The 20,554-nt window shown below is 39.6% G+C and overlaps 1 protein-coding gene and 1 non-coding gene across 2 annotated transcripts in view; both read left to right on the forward strand.

Moving 5' to 3' along the window:
- Positions 1–20,554, forward strand: part of LOC124160579 (ATP-binding cassette sub-family C member 4-like) — a 201,290-nt gene that overhangs the window by 17,822 nt on the left and 162,914 nt on the right. The window lies entirely within an intron of this gene.
- LOC124161625 lies at positions 18,954–19,116 on the forward strand. The gene has a single exon (XR_006865398.1). It is a non-coding gene; the product is annotated as a U1 spliceosomal RNA (small nuclear RNA).

The following is a 20,554-nucleotide window of genomic DNA, read 5'->3' on the forward strand; positions in this document are numbered from 1 at the left end:
GGGAATGTTTTTAAAATACCTAAATACAGGGGTGGTCTGGCCAGGGGCCATATTCTGTATTTCGTCGGTACCGCACCGAATGGTTTCCCTACCGACGACATTCACTTCCACAGAGTCTGTACGGTAGTCGGTATCAAAACCAGTAGGCACAGTTCCCCCTCCTTCCCAAACAGGGAAAAACATAATATACCCGAAGTTAGAAGTCTTGTGACGTGTTACCATCAATCAAAGAAGTGTAGAAACAAGTGAAAGCTCTAAATGCTCAATTCCTACTAAAAGTTCCAAGGATAGCAGCAATCGTTACGCTGTTTGTTGTCCGTGTTCAAAATCTTTTTATTCGCGGAAGTTGTGATTTAGATTAAGATAATCGGTATTGTATAACTTGTTTATATACTACCTATCTAATACCACATTATATAATTGCTTATATAATGTGTTACGGTAATGCTCTGCCGACAGAAGCGAAAGGAACAATATTACAACATCGAAATATAGTTTGCATGTGATGGATATTGCTGTTGTTGGAATGAATCACCTCAATTATCCATGAGATCATATTTTATTTTTTAAATATTGTACTGGATATTGCTATTTATTCATACCTTTGTAAAAAAGTTGTCATTAAGTAAGTTCCGTCTACATATTATCAATTATGGCACGGTCCTGTTGCAGACGAAATCACATGCCATGGAATATGAACGTAGGATTTAAAAGCAAATGTAAATGTTATATTAGAGGAACAAGTGAGGAAATTGTTATAAAATATGGAGCGGGGAGTAATAAAAAGAGGAGCAATGACAAGGGAGTAAACAAATTGTGATTGGGTAAAATATAGTTGTCCATTCCAAGTGAGAGAAAGTGATAACATTTAATATGAAATCAAAGAGCAATTAATTGTACACGAGAAAAAAGGTTACATAAAATTTTTAAAGGAAACACGTGGTAAATACAGTTTTCAAATAATGTAAAAAAAAATAAAAGAAAGGAAAAAATTGCTAGTCGTCATCAGGATTCGAACCGTTGACGTACATATTTAATATGAAAGACTTCTTCATGTTGTCTAGTGAAAAAAAAATGAAAATAAAACTAAAATCCAAAAGGTAAGGACAGCGTATATAAACCCTGAGTGCGTCCAATTGAAGGCTGGCGGGGTTATGAATGCTGACTTGCCTCTTGCAAGAGGCGGTGCATTCCGCTATCATAAATCCCTCCGTACTCCACGGGGCACTGACCCTAGGCCACGCTGCCCTCAAACAATAGGGTAGTTTCCTTCATCAAAGAAAACGAAGGGCATTTATTGCGATTCATAACCCACCATTAGTGTATTCATAATATAAGAATTATTTGGTTTTAGAAATACCGGTTTAGACGAATGGCAATGGTCAATTTTATCCTCATTTGGAAAAGGATTGGCGCCCATGCGATGCCACTCCACGTGACGTCACAGGGGCATAGTTTCTATACGAATAGATAGGAATTTTACATCGTCTGAGATTACCAATGCATGCATGAGGCACAGAGCTCAGGGAAACATGACTTTATAATCACCTATTAAAACTACCTAAGGTCGGAAAGTTTCCTTCCTTTGATAAGGTATTAATAATCCCTATTTAAGCCAAGCGCTACCAGCTAGCAGAGTGCTCTGCTACCTGCTAGCGTCCTGCGTCGTATCTGCGCTCAAACCCTCGCCCCAAGGTCACCTCACTTTGCGGCAGCGGGAACCAGAACGACGTCTCACGGAGTTTTCCCAGCATTCATACTTAGCCGTCGCGTTTTCGCGCGCTTGAAAATTTTCACTTTTCATTTAATCGCGAAAAATAGATATCGCCAATAAAAAATCTAAAAGCGTGAAATACGTACTCCAGGAGTAATAATCTTTCGATTTAGGCAATAAAAAAATAAAAGGAAACCACCCTTTTACCCTGATAAATTTTTATTATAAAGACCGACCAATGCGATCACCATGGTGATTCTACCCAAGTAAAACGTCCGGTGGCAGCGATTGCGTTTTCGCGCGCAAAATACTTAATCGTTCTATACTGTGGGTAGGTAAGCCTGTGCCAAGAGAAGTGACTATACGGATATTTTAATGTACTAATTAACGTAACATATTCGGCGTATACAGTTTACATGCGCATACAGGTTTTGGAATCGTGATAGCAATGCATTCATTGTCTCCTTAGAGATGAACTCATTAGGTGCTTTCCATTCACGCGACTCACGCGTCAACTAGAGTCGACTCACGATAACTGTTTATAACTCTCCAATATTTCCTATTATTTTTTTATTGCCTCAATCGAAAGATTATTACTCCTGGAGCACGTATTTCACGCTTTTAGATTTTTAAATGACGATATATATTTTTCGCGATTAAATGAAAAGTGAAAAATTTCAAGCGCGCGAAAACGCGACGCGTAAGTAGGAATGATGGGAAAAAGTCCGTGCGACGCATTTCTGTTTCCCCCTCCCGCCTTGTGAGGTGACCTTGATCGAGGCTCTGAGCGCTGATAGGACGCAGGATGCTAGCGGGTAGCTGAGTACCTTGCTGGCTGGTAGCGCTTGGCTTAAAAAAGGTTTATTAATACCTTATCAAACGAAGAAAACTTTCCGACCTTAGCCAGTTTTAATAGGTGATTATTAAGACATATTTCCCTGAGCTCTGCGCCTCATGCATGCATTGGTAACCTCAGACGATGTATAACTCCTATCCTCTCGTGTAGAAACTAGGTCCCTGTGACGTCACGTGGAGTGGAATCGCATGGGCGCCAATCTGGCCTTTTTCTAATGAGGATAAAATTTGACCCTTGCCATTCGTCTAAACCGGTATTTCAAAAACCAAATAATTTGTGTATTATGAATACACTAATGGTGGGTAACGAATCGCAATCAATGCCTTTCGTTTTCTTTTATGAAGGAAACTACCCTATTCCTGCGCGTAATCGTTGGTTGACTTGTGTCACAAAAGTCTGCGACACACATAAAATGGAACACGAAAACCGCGACGCAAGTCGACTTGTGTCGACGTATGTCGATGAATGGAAAGTACCCATTGTTGTGCATCGGAGAGTTCATTAATTACGTGAGATGATTTTGGCGATCCCCCCCCCCCCCGCTCTCCCCTTATTGAGATATCGTGAGATTTGGCTTGACCCCCTCTCTCTAATCACACGTGAGATTGTTCAAAATACATATTACCAGTGTCAGAACGTTAATCTATGCTTCAATGCGTTGGAATTATTAAATAAAGCAATGTGCTTGATTATTTATGTTTAAAAGTAAGACTAGTATTTAAGATTTTAGCCTAGAATCACTGTGAAAGAATTGAACAATAACATACTTGGATGAGAACCACTGAAATTATTAAATGAATATTCTATTTCAGTCCACGGGGACTCATTTACGTTCTCAAGAGTAACCACTACACTTATTTATTGCGGAAAAAATTACGTAATACTTGCCAGGAACCCACCCTCTCCCCCACGTGAGATTAATTGAGAATCGGCTTGACTCCCTCCCCCCACTACACGACTCACGTAATTAATGATTGCCCCCAATACCTAAGGCTGATTTAACTTGTGGTTCCCCTGTTATTTATGCAATACATCTAGCGAGTTGTCTTGTCTTGTAAGTTACGTAAAGGCAATGAAATTTAATTAAAAGATCATAGGCGGAATATTTATGAAAACCAATTCAGCAAATAAGGTTGAAAATAAAACGGTAAATTCAACAATTTCTGTCTAGTTCCTTCCAGTATATTTTTTTCGTAGTGTCTCAACGCTATACAGTGATTTATACACTAGTGATTTGCCGATCATGCTGTCTTGAATAAGGTTTCGCGATACTCAAGTGGTAGATATGTAAACGCAAGGGAATATAATTAGAATATCGTTTTTCGCGCATTTATGTATGCGTGTCACATTAAGTATTGAACTATAGGAAAGTTTTCGAAGCATAAACTTTCTTATTCTGCCATACCGGATTGTTTAATGATGAATGAGCTATTGATTCATCTCGAGTGTACGTTCTATGAACATACATATTAATTTAAGTCCATGGAAAATTTCATTACATTTCCGAAAGATAAGAGATTCACCAAGTACATATATATTACAATATTCTAGAGCATTCCATGAATTTGATAGACGTGAAAAACTTGTAAATTTCGATTACGGCTACCGTCTTAATCCGATTAGTGCGCGTCGCGGTAAAGTATAAATTCTAGTAAGTGGCGAAAGCAATCCTTTGTGTGGGATATTCGTCTCCCTTTTCACTGTTTTGCCTTATCAATTGTACGCATACTATCGTCTGCTTAAGTTTCAGGATAATCGCCTTTGTGTCAGTGCATTTACTCGAAACGGACCAGGATGTCTACAACGTCGCGCAGTGAATTTCGTTTGTTCCTTGTTCTAATAAGTAACACCAGTAACTCGCTACTCGCGCACTCAACAGCCAACGAAATTTCGTGAATGAATGCTTGATTGCGGGTACCGTGAAAAACGGTTGTAGTTTTCGACGAATAGCGCAGATTTACTTTTTTTATAAAGTTCACGGATTACATCATTCTTCACCGGATCCCGTTAACTCACTGCATATTCAAGGGGTGCGAAATAACACCTCTCTTTTTACTTTCTCGTCAGAAAATCTTCCCACAATACGGATTCTGAGCACTGTCCTTCCTATTAATTTATTTTCATGCAATATTAATGTTTAATTTTCTATCAAGAAGTGTTACTACACCCTTATCGACTACCTCGATTGTTTCGGAGTGATTAATTTTTTCATTCTTTATTTTTATTTGCTTCAAATTTCAATATACTTCCCTGCGTGTTGCCATCTTGTATGGCGTTCTTCGATTCTACGGTACACATCGGAGCGAGATCAATTTAATGTAATAATGGATTATCTATTCAGTTATCAGTTCAGACGGCTTGCACTGAGAGCAGCTGGATAAATATTTTGCTACTTTGCCGCAAGCGATAATGCAGTACGCAGGGAGTGCAGAAACAGCTGTGCGGTAGTCGTGTGGTAATAGGGTGGTTTCCAATTATTTTTTTATTGCTTGAATCGAAAGATTATTACTCCTGGAGTACGCATTTCACGCTCTTAGATTTTTGAATGACGATATCTATTTTCGCGATTAAACGAAAATTGAAAATTTTCAAGCGCGACGCGAAAACGCGACGGCTAAGTAGGAATGATATGGGAAAAGTCCGTGTGACGTATCTCTGGTTCCCGTTGCCGCCCTGTGAGGTGACCTTGGAGCGAGGCTTGAGCGCTAATGCGACGCAGGCTGTTAGCAGGCAGCTGAGTACCCTGCTAGCAGGTAGCGCTTGGCTTAAAGAAGGATAATTATTCCCCTATCAAACGAAGGAAACTTTCCGAACTTAGGTATTTTTAATAGGTGTTTATTAAGACATGTTTCCCTGAGCTCTGTGCCTCATGCATGCATTGGTAATCTCAGACAATGTAAAACTCCTATCTACTCGTATAGAAAATGGGTCCCTGTGACGTCACGTGGAGTGGAATCGCATGGGCGCCAATCTGGCCGTTTTCAAATTCGGTTAAAATTGACCGTTGCCATTCGTCTAAACTGGGATTTCTAAAAACAATTAATTTATATATTATGAATACACTAATGGTGGGTAAGGAATCGCAATCAATGCATTTCGTTTTCTTTGATGAAGGAAACTACCCTATTGGGAAACTTTATAGGGTAGGCTATTCGTCGGAGTCTGAAGGCGTGTTTAGTTTTCTGTTAGGTAAGCTCCATTTATTTGACAGTGTATTCAGCATCCCTGTTTTCATTATCAGTGCATTAATGTTATTTTGGTACATATTTACGGATAAAATTTCCTATGGTGGAATGGATTGAATATTCACTTTAAGTTGCAAACCGCAAATAAAGTGCTCCTGGAATAGGAGGGATCTAATTATAGGGAATAATAGAGGAGAAACGAACGTTTTCAAGCTATCGTGAATAAAAATACATGGTCGCAAATGGTTAGCTGGTTTTGTTTTATTTATTCTGTAGAATGAACATAGGCAATATGGCTTCTTCTTCCACACTCCTTGTCTTATTTCTTACAGAGTTATAAGTTACGATAGGTAATATTAGATTTTGTGATATGTTATGCATGTTCACATCTTTCAATCATAAGTTGTCTCTCGCTAATAATAAATATGCAATTGAATGCGGTAACTAAAAGATTGGGGAAATGACAAATACGAGTTTACATACCATTAAAAAAGAAGGTACTATTAGGCATAGAAAAAAGTCGGCAAAATAAAAATGTTGAAACGACATCTGCTCACTGAGGACTTAATATCTTCACGATGAACTCGCGGACTATTTTGCGTTGATTTCATTTGGATTTCCAGTGGCGAGGAATGGGATCGTTCAGTCTGACATAATATCGCAATTCAATTACACGATTTAGTAGAAGGAAGGAAAGATAAATTCACGACGAAAAAGAAATCTTCCTAATTTAATCATTCGCTCGTAAGTTAAAAAAAAAGAAACGAGAAAGTTGCCGACCTCTTTTCTTGTGTTTGTGCCGTCATTAAAATTGTGGTTAATTTACTCGGTCGGGGTGAAATTTTCATGGAGAGAAGGAATCGCTTTCGTCAGTGCAGGTAACAATGAACGATGCGATGCAGATCCGCGAGACCGAGGAGAAGCTGATAATGAGAAGAAGTGAACCGCTTGCAAGAGCTCGTGACGCCATCAACTTATTTCAGAAGGTGTTAAGACCGTCGATTTATCGTCGCAAATAGCTCGATAAGTAGGCGATACATCGAACATGGGTAGAGTGTGGCTACTTTATTTTTCAATCTCTATCGCAATCGACAATAAAATAAATTTGGTTTTCCCTCCTCAGGCACGGGAAATATCTACATATTTCAGTTTAATTATATGTTAACAAACAACATTAGCGATTTCTGTGAATCATGCTTCTGTATGATGCTGTTATCTGTCAGAACGCACTGAACTACTAGTATTTGCAATAACGACATTTCACTTAGCCAAGCGGTAAAAAATGTCTAACGTCGATGTATGTATTGTATACAATACCCCTGGACCGATGAGGTTATGGCCACTTTGAATGCCCGCGCTAAAGCAAATGAGAAATACCCATCCATCCGCTACGATCGGACTTTGGAACCTGTCAGATTATTGTGATTATGGATTTATTTATGAAGGGCATATTATTTCTTCCGAAAGAGTGTTAGAGAGTATTATTGTGGACGTATATGTATAACTTCTCCATTTACTTCTTTTTTTACCTGTCAGATTAGTGTAGTTCTGAATTTATGTGAAATGGGGTTTATTATTTCTTCCGATGTAGTATTACATAGTTTTTCTAGTAATTTTCTTCAAGTGGACATCTATAACTTCTCCACGCGCTTCTGCGTTAATATGAGGCGAAGGCGGTCTTCGTGTCTCGGTAATGAAATTCTTAGAAACCGGGCGTGACTCTTTCCCGCCTCATCATCACCCGTGGTGGTGACGGTAATGTTCGTATCTCGTGACGGTTCTTTCTTTTTCCCTAAGATTCCATCTAATGAGTCACATTTTCAAGACTTGATTACCGCAAACGCAAGTCTAGTAATTTTCCTTAGGAAGGAATAGGTCACAAGTGCGCCGTGATCAAAATGAAGGTAAATTTTCATTAATCCCTCAATGTAATTGAACACGGAACAAAGAAATTAAAAAGGCCGGAGCGAAATGTGATACCTAAGGAATTTTACCTCTGGTGGCATCTCCTTCAGAAAATTACTTCCTTATTATCATAGAACATGAAATTGTTGACACCCAATTACGGGCGAAATATACGTATAATTATACCCTTTCACTTCTGCAAGAAGTCTGCGAGCCACCTCATGGGTATATGGCAGGGGGTGAGTTTTCATCAAACGGCAATTTACCCTGTAAAGGCACTTCATGGTTATAAATAAAAGAATCCTGATATCGGTCCCATACTAAAACGGAGATACTCCTCTTTTTCGCCCCTGCATATTTTTCCAAAAAGAGCATTGCATTTTCGCTTCTTACAAGATTGAACAGAGGTGCGCCACTTAAACACCCTCAATGTTGGGCTGAACGATTGTTTATTCATCTCCGCATTTTTTAAATGGTAAATCAGCTAAGTGCTAAGACTTTTTGATCTCGTCATCACCATAATCACTGGTCAACAATCCTGATATTACAGTAAAGTTTTCTCGGGTTTCGCACCGGGTCAGGGACCGTATTCTGTAACTCCAAACCGATCGGTGCGGCATCGATTCGTCGGCTGCGACGTCATACCGACTCCCGGCAAGCAGTGGTGCGATTCTGTACGAACCCGATCGGTGCGGCACCGACGTGAGGACGGGAGATCGTCGGTAGCCGTACCGACAGCAAAAAGGTGTCGGTACGGCCACCGACTATTGGGTTTCATGAACTCCCCGGTGCGCATTGTACGTTTTATTTTGTTTTTACCTCATCACCGAGTAAATAATGAGGTTTTCTGCAATGTTATCTTTTTCTGCCCCTTCGAATACGCCTCTATAATTCACTGTCTCATCATCTATATTGATTATCTCGACAGAAATATAAGATATTGGTTAATAAACGTGAGGTTTGCCACCATATAATGATTTTCTCTCATTTGTGTTACTACTTTCACTTGCTTGTAATAGGATTTATTTCGCTCTATCTTCATTTATTTGCTTCTTTGACATAAAAAAGATATTTTGATTAAATATGAGTTTTGCCGCAATGTTATCACTTTATCTCACTCTGAATAGGCAACTATTATTTCTCTCGATCATCATTTGCCGTTTCTCTCGACATAGAAATAAGATCTTTTTATTTAAATATGAAGTTTGCCGTAAGGGTATCAGTTTCATTCATTTGAATAGGCAACTATATTTCATTTTATCGTCAGCCATAGATTCACTTGACGATATAAGAAGATATTTGTTAATAAGTATGAGGTTTGCCGCTGTATTATCAATTTCTCTCACTTGGAACGCGCAACTTATGCATATGTATTTCACCCGATCACAATTTATTTACTGCCTCGTCATTACACTTCTTTTAATTACACCCAGCTCCATATTTTTATAACAATTTCCTTACTTGTTCGTCTAATATAACATTTACATTTGCTTTTGAATCCTACGTTCACGTTCCATGGTATGTGATTTTCGTCTGCTAAGATGCCAATGGCATAACCTTCCGTTGATAACATTTAGACGGGACTTACTTAATGACGACTATATTACCAAATCATTAATAAATAGCAATATACGGAACCAATATATAAAAAAAGAAACTACGATCTCAAGGATAGTTTCAATAATTCATTCCAGCAACAGCAATCCCCATCACATACAAACTATATTGTGATGTTGTAATATTGTTTCCTTCGATTCCGTAGGTACAGCACTACTACCTTACATTATATAAGCATTGTTAACAACTTATTCAATAACGATTATCTTAAGCTAACAATAAGTCGTAATTTCCGCAAATAAAAAGATTTAAAACGACGACAACAAACTGTGCCAATGAAATTCTCATTCACCGCCGGCTGAAAGAATTCATCAGAGAAAACGACATTCTGCGACCAGAGCAAGCAGGATTCCGACAGAAAATATCTACAACTCATCAAATTGTACGCCTGACTGAAGCTATTACTTCTGGTTTCAACAATAAATGGATCACTCACTGCGTCTTCTTAGACCTGGAGGCGGCTTTTGACCGAGTCTGGACCCTGGGCCTGATCCACAAACTGTCTGCAATCGGAACTCCTTCCTACCTACTCAAGATAATCCAATCCTTTGCAACCGACCGAACCTTCTTCGTCCAATTCAATTCCGCTCAATCCTTCTTCCGCCCAGTAACCTCAGGTGTTCCCCAAGGAGCCATCCTTTCCCCTACCCTATTTAATATCTACGTGAACGACACTCCAACCAATCCCGAAACCCAACTTTTCTTATACGCAGACGACACTACGATTCTGGCTCAGGGTTCAGATCCGGACTCCACAGCTGATCGTCTACAAGATCACATCGACGAATATGACGACTGGTCCCAGGATTGGAAACTATCAATAAATCCAAGTAAATGTGTACACGTAGTATTTTCAAGACGCCCAAGAGCTGGAGAAGGACCGCGACTCTATTTTAAAAATAAAACAATTCCGAAGCATGAAGTCGCCAAATACCTTGGTGTGGAATTCGACAAACGTCTAACTTGGTCTCACCGCATCTCTACTGCCATCAAAAAGACCAAAGGAGTTGCCGCAGCCCTGAACCCTTTACTTCGGCCATCGGCTCCGCTATCGCTGAAGACCAAGCTTCTACTATACAACAACAGTACAACAGTATCATCAAGCCGCTACTGAGTTATGCATCACCAGCATGGCTTCACGCAGCGCCTAGCCTTTTAAAAAAGCTCCAAACTGCAGAAAATATAATAATCAGACGGATCACCGGAGCCCAGTGGTTTCTTAGCAACGCCAGTATCCGGAAAGACTTAAAAATCTGTCCATTACTAACTGAACTGAAATCGCAAATTAGCAAATTTTCGAAAACGATTGGCAATACAAATAACGAAATGCTTGTTAATCTCTGGGACTATGATAACACAACCCTTCGCCATAAACAACCTAAAACTGCCCTCAATCCCTCCCATATCCCTTCCCCCTGATCTGATCCTGTCAGTGCCATGACAATTTAATTACTTCCTAGCAGAAAAAAACTTCAAGAAGAAACACCCTGTAGATAGCAAGCCAGCTGGGAACCGGGCGTCTTATCCAAAAATGAAACTCGTTGCGTGCGTGCGTGTGCCAATGAGTCTTCACTTGTTTATACCCTTCTTTCATTGGTGGGGACTCGTTAGATGACTTCTAACATCGTATATATTCGGATTTTCCCTGTTTGGGATGGAGGGGGAACCGTACCGACTGGTTTGAAACCGACGACCTTACCGAATCGCTGAAAGAGCCGTCGTCGGTACGGAAACCGTTGTCGGTACGGAATGATGTCCAGTCGGTGGGCTTGAAAGGGAAACCGATCGGTGCGGTACCGACGAAATACAGAATACGGCCCCAGGTCCTCCATATCTCCTTCCAACGTTTCGATGAACAACTCGCCCATCGTCATCAGGGACTCATGAATCCAATGTTAATTCTTGGACTCCTGAATCCCTGATGAAGCTGGGCGAGTTATTCCACGAAGCGTCGGAAGGAGATATGGAGGACCTGACCCGGTGCGAAACCCGAGAAAACTTTACTGCAATTGTTCGCCGGGGAAAAAAACAAAAATTAAATCCTGATATTGGTTTGACCCAGCTCTCTATTCAATCCTTCTATCAGAAAATCTTTTCACGCCTACATATTTAGGTGCGTTTACCCTGAGTGACATGTTATGTAAACAAGCTACATGTAACATGTTTTACGAAAAAGTTACAAATCCGTGTAACATGTTACATGTAACATTGTGTTATAAAACAAAAATTCGTGTTGTACAACAAGTTTTTGGTTTACCACTCGAAGCGGAAAATCAAAGAATTGTTTATAACACGATATTTTTTTATATCACACAATGTAAAATGTAACATGTTACAGTGTACAGTGTACATTGTTACACGGATTTGCAACTTTTTCGTGAAATTTGTTATGCATAACTTGTTTTATATAACATGTTACACTGTGTAAACGCACCTTTTCTTCCCTTTCACATCGATGTAACATTGACGTCACATCTATATGATTTTCGTCTGAGAAACTCAATCATGACATGGTTTTATCACGAAAAAGGTCTGATTATGTGAGCTTATGTTTTGCCCTTGCAACGCATCTGAAGTTTATATGATCGAAGTTGCTATTCCACTCTCAAAGAAAGTACTGCACGAATGAGCGCGCGTCGGCTTCTGCGCATGAGACCATACGCATTGGCAAAAACCTATATCACGTGATGAATCTGATGAGTCTGATTGGCTCAATACAATAGAGTTTGTTTACATGTTTTTTCTTTGCTGTTTATTTCGATTTAAAATTTAAACTCCAATAAATTTAGTACCCCTTAAGAAAGTAAAGTATCAGGTTTTAAAAACAGTCTATTTGAATGAACTGTGAATTTGTTTATGGTGATGATCTATTTATAATGTTTTGGGTTGCGGCATTTCACCTTTTCCCATGCTAATTCGTTTTCCAATAATAATTATTGAAGTTAAAGTTTCAATGTCGGTGTCAGTTTTCGGTTACTGCACAACATTCATGCTCGCTTTTGTATGCATATTTATCTGAGATTCCATTCGGAAGCGTCAAGTAGTTTCTCGTCTATTTATAATGTTTTGGGTTGCGGCATTTCACCTTTTCCCATGCTAATCCGTTTTCCAATAATAATTATTGAAGTTAAAGTTTCAATGTCGGTGTCAGTTTTCGGTTACTGCTCAACATTCATGCTCGCTTTTGTATGCATATTTATCTGAGATTCCATTCGGAAGCGTCAAGTAGTTTCTCGTCTATTTATAATGTTTTGGGTTGCGGCATTTCACCTTTTCCCATGCTAATCCGTTTTCCAATAATAATTATTGAAGTTAAAGTTTCAATGTCGGTGTCAGTTTTCGGTTACTGCTCAACATTCATGCTCGCTTTTGTATGCATATTTATCTGAGATTCCTGTCGAAAGCGTCAAGTAGTTTCTCGTTGTCACGTGGTCTGTTCTCACCGCTCGGATACACTGACCCGATTCTAGCTGGGGTACCTATCATAATTTTTTTCGTTCTCGACCCAATTCTTCCATGGGCACGACTGTGATCTTCACAAATCTCTCACGTGTATAACACGTCGTCCTTTTTCTCTCGGAGGTCATCGCGGTGAATTGCTCCAGAACTCGGTCACTACCATCACCTATTTAGTTTTGCTATTGGTACGGCCATCACGCTACGAGATCGTTGAGGCCGTGTTCATAGATCATAGGGTAATGGATCCGAAGTTATTGTCTACAATTTCTACGTCCCATTCGTTCGGATGGCACTGCGGATTGAAATTTCCGCATGGATTGAAAATAATTCTCATTATTTATGAGGAATTATTCATTTATGCTACCAAGAGAAGGGTTTTGAGAAGAATTTTCTGTTTCAAGTACATACAATACCAAATAATTAATTTGATGCATGTAAAAGTATTGTTTCGAGGCATTTTGGCTCTATGGATTGAAATTCACCATGGATTGAAAATAATTCTCATTATCAATGAGGAATTATTCATTTATGCGACCAAGAGTAGAGTTTTGATAATAATTTTCTGTTTCAAATGCATATAGCACCAAATAATTTATTATATGTATTTAAAAGTACTGTTTCAAGGCTGTTTGGCTCTACGGATTGAACTTCCCCATGGATTGAAAAAAATTTCATTATCTATGAGGCATTATTCATTTATGCGACTAAGAGCAGGGTTTTGAGAAGAATTTTCTATTTCCAGTACATACAGTGCCAAATAATTTATTTTGTTTTTGTGAAACGTACTGCTTCAATGATAATAATTTAAAGTTCTCCACACTGAAGCTCTTGGCTAAAATCAGATGAAGTTATGTCCATTACTTTACTGTTTTAAACAATAGCGTTATCAAAAAACGCTCCATGAAAACCTACCTACCGCGGTAAAATACTTTCATTTGCCATATTGATGTCAAAAGCCATGCTTATGCATGAACTTATCCCTTCACTGGAAATTGATGAGGAAACAATATCATACGCGGAAATTTCAGAAATGACACCAGTTTATTGACGACGGCAGTGGCGTGGAACGCAGGTCTAACCGGGAGGCTGGGAAATCTCTTGCCCCGATCCGTCACGTATGTGCATTCGACTCCGTCCTTGGTCTGCAGTCGATGGATGCAGCGGCCGTCGTTTCGCGGTCCGGAACCTTGGGGAGGAGCGTTGACCCTGTGGGCTGGATTTACGGGTCCCTGGGCGCATTTGCCACGCACGTGAGCTAGGCCACGCCGATTTCCAGACTCGCTCCCGTCATTTTTCTCTCCTCTCGCGCGCGTCAGCGGTAGCAATTGCGCATCGCTCCTCTGGTACAGTGATGGGTGTACCAAGGTCTTCTCTTAAGACAATGGTCTTCAACCCGCGGACCGCATGCGGCCCGTCGGCTAATTTCTTGCGGCCCCTAAAGGCTAAAGAAAATATTTTATCTTGCCACAAAATGTAAAATATAGATCGACACATTCTTCAAAAATAAACAATGTCAAAAATCGCATTTATTGATTGAAAATTTTAACCAATAAAGATTATTACACTTTGAAATTATTTTCTTTATAAAATTGATGTGGTGATAAAGTTACGTGGAGCATTGTGGCCCTTCGGACGATGTGAAATGGATTTTTAGCTCTTTCATTAAAAGAGGTTGAAGACCCCTGTCGTAAAAGGATCCATACCTATTATCAATAACAGACACTTTGTTACTTTCAGTAAGAAAGTGTCTGTTGGCAAAGGAAGTGTCTTTTATTGATAATATGGAGCCCTTCTGCCATGTACAAGCTTCAAGTTTCGATTTAAGGACCCATATCTCCCACCAGAAACGTAACAAGGAATACACTTTTTGGGGGGGGGCCCTCCCCCCTAGGCAAATTTTTGAAAATGACTAGCCTGCCCACTCCAACCCCAACCCTTACCTCCCCCTAACCAACGGCTCCCGGTATTCTGCTATATATACTGTCAATGTGCCTGAATTTTCACCATGATAATGTTACTCTGTAACGAAACCATGGTCGGTGTTAATAAATTACTATGTGGAAACAGCAAAGTTGTTGATCATTCTATTCCTGCGATTATGGATTTCCACCAAGTTACGCCCGCTACGATTAATTATAAAATAAAAATTTAACTTTAGATGCAGTTATCTGTCAAAACTAGACAATCTTTTAAAATATTTTTTTATTCCCTGAGGCTTATGGGGGGATCTATCCCCTCAATCCCCCAATAGTTACGGCACTGCCTCCCGATCCATCGCTCTATTATGATGACTTATTACCAGCTTCAAATGTGTGCTATCATTCTATATGTTGAGGTTATATTCATGTCATCATCATCATCATCATCATTGGTCAACAATCCAAGGATTGGTTTGACGCAGCTCTCCACTCAGTTCTCCTATCAGCTAATCTTTTCACACCTACGTATTTCTTCTCTTTCACATCTCTCTTTACTTGTTCCATATATTTTGTTCGAGGTCTTCCTTTTCCATTCTTGCCTTCCACTTGTCCTTTGACGATTGTCTTCATCAGGCCATCATGTCTCAAGATGTGGCCTATAAGGTTGTTCCGTCTTCTTATTAAGGTTTTCATGAGGCTTCTCTTCTCTCCAACCCTTCTTAGGACTTCCTCGTTACGAACGCGGACGACACATTTGATTTTCATCACATCTATTTATTTACACGTTTTTTCTTAACTTACTTCGCCTGTTTGTTTATTCCATCGATGGAATCTTATTGTTGATTTTTTACACACTTCCCATTGTCGGTTCGGCTTGAAATTTTGCGCAGATACTTGCTTCTGATCACGATGCAATATTTAATAGACATTTGAAATGTTGTTCCATTGCGCTCTAATTAATGATCTAAATTTCCTCATGGAAAAAACTGAAATTATTTTTTTATTTTTTCAATAGACGGCGTAAAATTATAAACATGTTTGGAAGAATATCTTTAACAGCTCCGGTTTAATCGATTACATGATTCACAACCCAAATGCAGAAAATACATATTAAATGAAAGAGATTTTTTTAAAACACGCTTTTGCCTAAACAGTAATAAATGGAATGAAAAGTAAAATTACAAGCCTTTAATTGCTCGGAGAACAAAGCGTTGGTGCTGATAAGTTTGAGATATTAATATTTCGTACCAATCCTTGCTCACCCATACTCGATTACTCAATTACTCACCCATACTCGATTACTCAATAGGGTAGTTTTCTTCATCAAAGGAAACGAAAGGCATTGATTGCGATTCGTTACCCACCATTAGTGTATTCATAATATACAAAGTATTTCGTTTTAGAAATACCGGTTTAGACGAATGGCTATGGTCCATTTTTATCCTCATTTGAAAAAGGCCAGATTGGCGCCCATGTGATGCCACTCTACGTGACGTCACAGGGACCTAGTTTCTATGCGAGTAGATAGGAGTTTTACATCGTCTGAGGTTACCAATGCATGCATGAGGCACAGAGCTCAGGGAAACATGTCTTAATAAACACCTATTAAAACTGGCTAAGGTCGGAAAGTTTTCTTCGTTTGATAAGGTATTAATAATCCTTATTTAAGCCAAGCGCTACCAGCCAGTATGGTACTCTGCTACCTGCCAGCATCCTGCGTCGTATCAGCGCTCAAAGCCTCGCCCCAAGGTCACCTCACTTTGCGGCAGCGGGAACCAGAACGACGTCACACGGAAGTTTTCCCGGCATTCATACTTACCCGTCGCGTTTTCGCGCGCTTGAAAATTTTCACTTTTCATTTAATCGCGAAAAAAAGATATCGTCATTTAAAAATCTAAAAGCGTAAAATACGTACTCCAGGAGTAATAATCTTTCGATTTAGGCAATAAAAAAATAATAGGAAACCGCCCTATTATTCACTCTTTATTCAATTCTAGTAAACCTCATCAGTGCCCTCGTTACATTCCTCGAGTGATAAAGGTTTATTTTCTTTCCTTGAAGTGCATTTTATACAGTTGTTGGAAAACGCGTTTTTTAAATATCTTCTATTTTATTTTTATAATATGAATATTTGTCATAAAAGTCTGGACAATAGCTGTCAGCGGAAAAGTAAGAAAAATAATAAGGAAATGCTCATTTTGAGTCCCACCTTGTAATTTTTCAAGTCTTTCATTGTTCGGGGAAAACTACTAGTAAAGTACTACTAAAAACAGGTAATTCCTATACCCAGAGGCGCCAACTCCTTGGGGACTCAGGGGGCACGAGCCCTTTTAAAAATCCCTTATGGGCGGGGAGAAAAAAATGTGTCAGGCTTATTGATTTTTTAAAAATTTTCATTTATTTATTCATTTCCACACCTCCGAAAACAGCAATATTCGGCTTTAACATAGGGGTTGTTTTTACAAACTTTTTTAATAATCAAACACGCACGTACACCCATACCCTAGATAACGGTAACTTACTCAGGCGGGGCTCGAACCCGTGACCTTAGGTTCGGCAATCGAGGACTTTACCCCACCGCCACTGAGGTAGGCTAATTTCGCGGAGTGTCCAGTCATCGAGAGTCGAGTTTGTTTTATTTTTGAAATTTTTAGAGATTTACAAACTCATGTTACACATACTAGCAAATTAGACTTCCAAATTAATGCAAAGGCAAAACTGGCTAACCTCCCATGAAAGTAAGCTGCCAATAAAGCTTAAAAAAAAACACAAAAACATGCCGTTAAAAAACACTAAGAAAAATGCATGAAGGAATGCATAAGTTATTAGGCCACGCTGCAAGTCAACTATCCTATTTGTGTAGCTATATAAGTGAATGTAGCCAATACTTTGCTCTACGCTCTTGTAAAGGTTCCCATCATTTATTATGGTACCGAAAGCCGGCCTTGCGCGATTATTCCCCAAGTGGCCTCGGTGTGGAGTCCCTGTGCAATTTGAGGCCACCCTTGATCATCTCCCGCGCCTCTATGGTCACAATTTCGCCGACCTCCAATTTGCTAGGCCCGAATCACGCGTCGCTGGTACGCCAATCTATTCGACAGCGGCGGCGGCGGCTCTGGACCCGTTATATCTCTCTTCGCCCATGTTCGTTTATATTTCCCCGACGGCGGTCCATCTGCATCCCAATGGAGACCGATGGCGGAGTGCGTGCCCGCTGTCACGAGTCTTTTGTCGGTCGAGGGTCAGAGGGAAAATTTCGGTTACCTCGGTGTCATCTTCAACGATCTTCCTTTTTGGAGAAAAGAGTAATTCCTGGGGAGCAAATTTTAATGTGAATTAATAATTTAACGAAGAAATTACGGGAAAATTGTAAAAATAATATGTAATACGTAATCTTCTCAACCAACGCTGTCCACGATAGGGGCGTGAAAAATAACACCTTATCCACATTCTTTCCGTACGAACTTCAGTCATTTGTTCATAACTTAAAATGTTTGTTGATATCAGATGATATTTTATCTTCTGTTATTAGAATATTCTATCTTGGTGATGGTTAAACCCATACCAAATACCTCTGTGAATTAGTGGCTTGCAGGGTGATATGTAGATGAAGATGTTATTGTATGAAATTTTTGATACCATTCCTTTGCGGTTTTCGTGCTTGCGTAAGAGCAGATTCTACTGTCACCTTCTGAACATCCCGAATGCATAAAATATTTCTCTTGCACAACATTTTTTCCTTACTCGTGTGTGTTAATGGCTGATCATTTCCATTCTTGCTGAATACAAACTAGCATCGCAAGTCAAAGTAATTTCCTAGGTCCGGAATCCAGGTGGCAGGGCCGTAGCCATGAAGAGGGAAGGCAAGACCTTGCGCCGTCTTATCGGGACAACTTGAACTGCAAGCATTTTACTATTGTATTCATTACACCCCGCGCTCAGTGACGCAAACTTGTTGTCCGACCTGACTACCTGTCCCCCCCCCCTCCCTGGCCTGGGTACGGCCCTGCCAGGGTATTCGAGGGGCCCTTGCACAGGGTGACTCGGGGCTTGTCCCTGAATTGCTGGTACAGGGCTATGGATAGAAAAATGAAACAAAGGGATGTGGGTTCGTGTTAAAAGACCTAGAATAAAACGTCTGACCATTTTACGTCGATATATATTTGCCGTTCGCTAATTGAAAGGTAAACGAGACTTAATGTAAGCATGCTATGAAATTTATGCCATGAATGATTTAGTCGTCACAATGAAGTTGTAAGCATAGTAAAAAGTGAACCTAGGGATCGAAGGTGATAATCATACTTACCTGGCGTAGTGGTCAACAGTGATCATGAAGGCTGTTCCACCGGGATGAGGCCCGTCCATTGCACTCCGGGCGAGCTGACTCCTGCGATTGCCCCTAATGCGGGTAACTCGGGCGCGAAATTTTTGGTAGTAGGGACTGCGTTCGCGCTGTCCCTCAATGAGGAATGTCAAGGTAGTAGTGCGACAAGTGACTAACGTGCAGTGGGCCTCTCGCATATCTATCGGAGAAGCATGTGACACTAGATTTTCCATCGAACATGAACTAATTGTAAACGCCACTTCCTCCATAAACCGGTAGTCGTAGTGATCGATTTGATGTGACCGATTGATGGCCCTACATCTACATATTTTCCTGCAAGCCAACTACAGAGGTGAAGTCAACTTTTTGTGGAGAGATGATTTGGAACAGCGTAACTTATGATCAGCGAAGATATCGTATTGCCTGAAAATTCATTAACAGAGTACTACGCGTGTTTCAACTGTTTTACTGTTGTTAAATTGTTTCATCTACATCTAAATAATACCCTGCGAGCCATCTCTAGGGTGTTTGGCAGGGGGTGACCAATCAGCAACATGCAGACTACAAGAGGATCGCAATATACACACCGCACGGTCATAGACATATTTCGTATATGAGCAAAATATACATGCATATTCATGCAAAGACAAAGCTTGCCATTGGTTAGTAATTCCTATTTAAAATACTTGCAAGGTTAGAACTATGGAAAAATAAATACATGCAATGCGAGTCTTGGCGAGTGACGCTATTAATTCTATTAATTGAGACACCATCGCTATCCTTAATAGTACGATGGAAGAATGACATTTTAAATCTCTCCGTTTTGCTGTATATTTTTTTAAAATTTTCTTCTCGCTATCACGTCTACAAAAAAACGACGGTAACACTGTTTCTGTTAGTACCTGATGATGAGTGTAAAACAATGGAAACACGCGTAGTATTCTGTTAATAAAATTGCGAGGAATACTATATCTTCGTTTATAATTACCTACAGAGGTGTTTGGCAGGGGGTGAACCACCACCAAAATGTATCTGAGGATTAAAATTTACTTCCATTGCTTTTCACTACGCAACATAAAAGCTACATATGACAAATATGGATTCTATGAGATCTACTTATATCCTTCTTATGAAGGCAAAATGCCTATAAAGATAGAGCATGCAAAACGTGCTTTTCGAAATACGTGGAAAAATCTAAAAAGTGCAAAAAGGAATACATAAATTTGTAAGCTACTCTGCCAGTCAACCCATGTATTACTAAGTTCTAACGCTGCCGTTTTAGTCTCTTATCGACCGCGGAAAAAAGTCATTCTAAATCTATCCGTAAAAGTCTATCTATCTGGCATAATATCAAAATGTATACTTTCGAATTTGAATTTTTTCTGTGCAACTGTTTTTGTTATAACATCATTCTTACACGGGAGGTATGCAGCACAAGGAACTGGCATTTTATTAATTTATGATATTTTTTTTTCAATTCTCGACAAAATTGAGAAATTCAAAATGGTGAAATTTTATAGTTCCTGTCTGTTTTTCTCTCCGCTACATACTTTAACGTGACTGCTGAGGACGTTA

This window comes from Ischnura elegans, chromosome 6, assembly GCF_921293095.1.
Source record: "Ischnura elegans chromosome 6, ioIscEleg1.1, whole genome shotgun sequence".
Classification (NCBI taxonomy): domain Eukaryota; kingdom Metazoa; phylum Arthropoda; class Insecta; order Odonata; family Coenagrionidae; genus Ischnura; species Ischnura elegans.